Below are 6813 nucleotides of genomic sequence, written 5' to 3'. Positions count from 1 at the left end.
AGGTGTCAGAGATGGGAAACAAGAAACATACACATAAATGTTTGGTTGCCTATGAAGGCCTTAACGAGTACAACCGGTTACCACAGAATCTCATTTTCAAAGTTTTAGGTTTTTTATAAGAGGTTCTCCTATAAACCCCAGTGTTTCTGGGTGCCGTTAATCTACCAGAGAGAGCGAGACCTCCCTCACACCTGCGCCATAGCTGAACAGATGAGCTGGTGCGTCCTGCAAGGGCCCATGCAGCGTGTTCCCACAGTTCATCCACATCAAACTCCTTCATGCCAGGGCCTGAGAGTAAGACTTTTATCACCAACTGCCAATCTAACGCCTGAATGCACTCGCTGGCTGTACGCCATCGGGTCACACTTTACCTAACTTGCTGATTTTTTTAAAAACTTCAATTAAAAAGATTTTCTGCCCCTGAAAATTGTTAGATGTGACCACGCACCTTAGTCTTCGTGAGGGGGTCAAATTCTTGTCATTTATCTATGAAGAAGTTACCATTTGTCCTTATTGTCAATACTACCTACTCATTTTAGGAACTGAAGCATCATTTTGTGTTTGAAGCTAATCAAAAAATGTGTTGAGGACCATACACAAAAATACAGTGGAATGAAGACCTAAATGTGAGACCTGAAACCATAAAAGTCCAAAAGAGAACACAGGCAGTAATTTCCCTGACATGGGCTGTAGCAACATTTTTCTAGACACGCCTCGAAAGGCAAGGGAAACAAAAGCAAAAATGAACATTGGGACTACATTAAAATGCTTCTGCACATCAACAAAACTAAAAGACAGCCTACTGAATGGGAGAAGATACTTGCAAATGACATATCTGATAAAGGGTTAGTATCCAAAATATATAAAGAACTTACACAAATCAACAGAAAAAAAAAATCAGATAATCCAATTAAAAAATGGGCAGAGGACATGAACAGACATTTCTCCAAAGACATACAGATGGCCAAAGACACATGAAAAGTTCAACATCACTCCGTTGGGGAAATGCAAATCAAAATTACAATGAAATATCACCTTACACCTGTCAGAATGGCTAAACACAAGAAACAGGTGTCGGCGACAATGTGGAAAAAAAGGAACCCTCACACACTGTTGGTGGGAATGCAAATGGGTGCAGCCATTGTGGAAGACAATATGGAGGTTCCTCCAAAAATTAAAAATAGAATTGCCCTGTGATCCAGTAATCACACTGCTGGATATTTACCCAAAGAATACAGAAACACTAATTTGAAAGTATCTATGCACCCTTATGATTATTGCCGGGTTATTTAAAATAGCCACATTATGGAAGCAGCCCAAGTACCCAGCAAGAGATGAATGGGTAAAAATGTGTGTGTGTTCATGCATGTATGTATATATACATACATACATGACATCCATGCACACACACACACAATGGAATATTACTCAGCCACACACAAAAAAATGAAATCTTGTCATTTGCAACATGGTTGGAGCTAGAGGGCATAATGCTAAGTGAAATGAGTCAGAGAAAAACACCACATGATTTCACCCGTATGTGGAATTTTTTTTTTTTAATTTTTTTTTAATGTTTATTTATTTTTGAGACAGAGAGAGACAGAGCATGAACGGGGAGGGGCAGAGAGAGAGGGAGACACAGAATCGGAAGCAGGCTCCAGGCTCTGAGCCGTCAGCACAGAGCCCGACGCAGGGCTCGAACTCACGGACCGCGAGATCATGACCTGAGCCGAAGTCGGACACTTAACCGACTGAGCTCCCAGGCGCCCCCCGTATGTGGAATTTAAGAAACAAAACAAATGAACAAAGGAAAAGGCAAAACCCCAAAACAGACTCTTAACTATAGAAAACCAGCAGAGCGTTGACACAGGGAGTGTGGGGGTGGGTGGGTGAAAGAGGTGAAGGAGAGTAAAAGTACACTTACCACGATGAGCCCTGAGTAATGTATAGATTTGTTGAATCACTACACTATACACCTGAAACTAATGCGACACTGTGCGTTAATTATACTGGAATTAAATTGTTTTAAAAATTATAGGAAGTTGAAATTTTTGGAGAAAAATTAATACTTTTTTGATAGGAGAATGGTCCATAGCCTCCCAAAGATGACTGCACCCAGTCTGCTTAGTTTATATCCATCAAGCTGTACCCGTGTTAGCGGTTTGAATCTTAATTTTTTTACTCAAGTGCAAATGACATAACGTTGTGTTAGTTTCAGGTGAACAACATAATCATTTGACATTTGTATATATTGTGAAGTGATCATAATAAGTCTCGTCAACATGCATCACCATACATAGTTACAAAGTGTTTTTTTCTGGTGATGAGACCTTTTAAGATTTACTGTCTTGGCCACTTTCAGAGAGTCAGTACAGTTTTAACAATAGTCGCCGTGCCATCCGTGTTCACTGTTTAAAACCACACCTAGTGTTTTCGTGTTCCTCTGTCCCCAGCAATAAGTGCTTATCCATTTTCGTAAGATTATACGTTATTAAGGTTTCTTTTCCTTTATTATGCTCATAGTTTTTCTAGCCTGCACCCACTATTATGTGGGGGTTCCAAAAACACTCCCACATTCTGGGATATTTATGACAGCAGTGCCCCACGGCCAGTACCAAAATCAGTACCTGCTTATATTGCTTGATAACAAATCACCACACAATGAGCAGCCTAAAATAATGCGAGTTTATCATCTCTCGGTTTCTGTGGTTCAGGGGTCTGGGCATGGTTTTACTGGCTCCTCTAAAAGGCTGCAGTCGAGGTGTCAGCCAGGGCCGGGGTCTTATCTGCTAGCTCAACTGGGGAAGGATCCACTTGCAAGCTCTCTGTAGTTGTTTGCAGAATTCATTTTCCTGTGGTTGTAGGACCCTCGGAAGCTTACTTTTTTCAAAGCCAGCAAAGAAGGAGGAGGCTCTCGAGTGTATGCTAGGAAGACAAATCTTCTATAACATAACATAATCAAGGGAGTGGTTTTTCATTACTTCTGCCGTATTCTGTTGATCAGAAGCAAATCGTGATGTTCTGTCGGCAGCACCAACAAATTTAGATTCAGAGATTATTAATGACTCACATTCCTTAACTCAACAGTTTTAAAGGTAGATGCCAACTAAAATTGGCCTGTGCTCATTGCTCAACTCTCAGGTAATCTCAGAACATTTCTTAAACCGTTACCTCCAATACAGAAAAATGCAGCATCGCATTGGGTGCGGAAAAGACCCTGGAGATCGCCCTTCCTGAAACTGAAGAATTCCACCTAGTTAGCAATTTCTCCCACAAAAAAAGAAACACTTTGCTTCTCAGTTTGCTCTCAGATTCAGTTTGTAAGAAAACGAGCATCTGTGGTTCTCTCAAACGAGCAGAAAAACAAATTGCAAACCTAAAAGCAATATGGTGTCGCCATTGGTAACCTGCGTTCCCAGGCTGATCACACAGGGACCTGAAGAAACTTCACTTACAGAATTGCCAACCTTAGAACAACGTGTAGGATCCTTTCTCTGGAGTCATGGAGCGAATTGGGCCTAGTGAGTTAGATCACACACCTTGTAGAACTAGTCAGCCTTTTGTTTGTTTGCTTGTTTTACAATTACTGTAATCCATTTCCTCCATTTTGCTGACTTCTTGCCAGCACATCTCTTAATTTAAAAACACTAACATGGACTCTGGAACATGGATCTGCGATTGCTGCTGAATTACAATGAGGGTTATACGTACCTTCCATTAAAAGCTTTTTTATTGGTCTCACTCCTGTAGATTAACCAGTGTCAGAAGCCTCTGTCTTGGATTGCCATAGAGGTGGTCTTATGTTTTAATGAGCATTTACTCTTTGAGTGAAATTGGATTACTCCATTTTTTTAAAAAAAACTATATTTTGTGGCAGGCCATTGGTGCATGTAAAACTGTATTCTCAAAATGACATTTCATTTCAACAAGCAGTTTTTATCAGAGCCGATTAACTCTAAGGAAGGGTAAGAAAAAGAGCTAATGCTTCCCGAGTGCAGTTATGAACACATGCACACACAGTGGCTTGTCATGTTTCTTTGAGATAACTGTAATCTTTTAAGAGATTGAGCAGGTTCTTGTAGCACAAGCTTAAAGAAGAGCTTATCAGCCAAGATAATATATGGATTTTTTTTTTAACGTTTTATTTATTTTTGAGACAGGGAGAGACAGAGCATGAACGGGGGAGGGTCAGAGAGAGGGAGACACAGAATCTGAAACAGGCTCCAGGCTCTGAGCTGTCAGCACAGAGCCCGACGCAGGGCACGAACTCACGGACTGCGAGATCACGACCCGAGCTGAAGTCAGCCGCTTAACCGACTGAGCCACCCAGGCGCCCCCTGGATTTTTTTTTTTTTTTTTTTTTTTTTTTTTTGAGACAGAGAGTGTGAGCAAGCAGGGGAGGAGCAGACAGTGAAGGGGGGAGAGAATCTTACCCAGGCTCCACGCCCAGATAGAGCTCCGACACGATCCTGAGATCGTGACCTGAGCCGAAATCAAGGGTCAGACACTTAACCAACTGAGCCACCCAGGCACCCCTATGTGGATTTTCGTAAGTGCCCTGTGCAACAGGAAGGAGCTAGAATGTTTTTTTGGCTGACTTTCAGGCTTACTCATTCCCCTTGAATAATACTGAAGTCAAAATGATCTCTAAAGACCAGCAATGACAAAGAAATGCACATTTTAACACAATATAATTTTCCAACGATCGATTGGCCAAAGCATCCTTTTAATTCCATGCCTGGTGAGGATGCAAAGCAAAAGCCATTTCTGGTGGGAGTGTAAGTTGGTAATTTGTCTGGAGTAGGATCAATAAAACATATTCTTAAATTTTTTACAAAGATTTTGACCCAGCAAATCCACTTGTGGGGATTTTTCCTAAATAAGACACAAGAGTTGTACAGGATTTAATGTACGAGGATGTTTATTTAGCTCAGTGTTGCTTCTAAACATGAAAAAGGTTTAACAGTAAATAGGAGGAAATTTGTAAGGAAATAATGGAAATGACATGAGATAGAATACTGTGGAACCACCCAAAATTGTAAAATACTGACCTTATAGAGGAAATAATCCTAACATATTAATTAGTGTAAAACCAGATAAAACAGCTTACATGTTATGGTGTTAAGCAGGTAAAAATGTTTACTCACAAAAAAATGCATAGACCTATACCAAAATGATGGCAGTGACTTCCTGTCTCTGAGGGCAAAGTATGTAATGATTTTCTTTCTTCCCTGTGCTGTTCTATTTTTCTAGTCATTGAGAGTGTCTGTAACCATTATTATATATATATTTTTAAGTTTATGAAAGAATACCAATAACTTTATTTAGAGCCTGAGAATAATGGAGAGTGAGAGATATGTAAATGAGAAGGAGGCTGGAAAAGTGACGCGTCCTTGGAACTTCAAAGCCATTATTACAGTCACCAAATGCTACAGATGCCTTTGTGAACTACTTACTTCTTTAGTCACGTACTAATTAGAATGGTGATAGATGAGTTTCTGTTACAGAGAATGAAGTTATTTATAGTAACACCCTATGCTGGATCCTTTCAAATGAATAAGCCTTGCCTTGAATGCACGTTAGTAGTTTAGGCAGCATATTTGCTTTTGAAGGGTAGTAGTTAGTAAACCATAAAAGCAATTTTCAGTGTTTCCACAGTGTAATCGAAAGATCATGCTTCTTTGGGTTTGCTTAACTTTTGCTTCCCTCTGCATAGAGCCGCCTATCACTAGCCCCATATTTAACTAAGTATGGTCTCAAAAAAAAAAAAAAAAAAAAAAAAGACGACTCTGGGCTCAGCAATCCTGTGCCGTGTCACTAATTTTGTCACCATCAGCCAGTGACTTAGACACTTTGAGCTGAGTTTACTCATAGTTAAATAGGGAATGATAGCCAGCTATAAAGACTGTAAAGGTGAAAAGCCTTTAGACCCATGACAAAGTACATGACCAAGTAGGAATGTAGGAGAACATTCTTCGTAGAATATAAAATGGAGTTTTATCCCATCTTTTCTCCCCTCAACACCGTGCATCACTTATTCTGTGCACGAGAACCCAAACTAGTTTATCGCAGAAATAGCTAATTGCCTCTGTTGGAGAAAAAAAAACATCCCTCACCTTGGGGAAAGAAGTCAGAAGCTGCAAAATCCCCTTTTCTTGTTACGATTCCTTGTGATGTCGGTGACCACAGCAAGGGTCCTTCCTGTATCAGGGCCAATTTTCACTTTGTTCCGAGGCAGAACAACAACAACAAAAAGCATGTGTATGATGACCCTTATGTAGGTGGTTCGTGCTTTTCTATGGGGGAGGCTCTAGCTAATATTGTCAGCAATACAGTGAATATAGAGCAGCTAGCTCGCCTGATATCAAGCATAGAAGTGTGCATCGAATCCAGAACCTAAGCAGGCTGCTTCCTATGATCATTGCACTGCTTGTTGGGTAAGGTGTGTATCTGTACAGGCATGTACATATTTGTGGATTAGCTATATTTACTGTATTTGTTGGGACACTTACTGTCTGAATACACAGAATTAACAGGTTGATAGCATTGCACAATTCGAAAAACCATTTGTGTGCTTGACTATGTTCATGTCATACCTTTCCTACGAATGCTTCTTTATATATATTTTTAGGCATATGTATATGTATATATATGTATATATACACACATATACATATATATTTATATATATACACCCATATACATATATATATGTATTTATATATACACCCATATACATATATATGTATTTATATATATACACCCATATACGTATGTATGTATGTATGTGTGTATATACACCCATATACGTAT

This window comes from Panthera uncia (assembly GCF_023721935.1).
Source record: "Panthera uncia isolate 11264 chromosome D3 unlocalized genomic scaffold, Puncia_PCG_1.0 HiC_scaffold_8, whole genome shotgun sequence".
NCBI classification, from domain to species: Eukaryota; Metazoa; Chordata; class Mammalia; order Carnivora; family Felidae; genus Panthera; species Panthera uncia.
Note: the sequence above shows the minus strand (reverse complement) of the source record.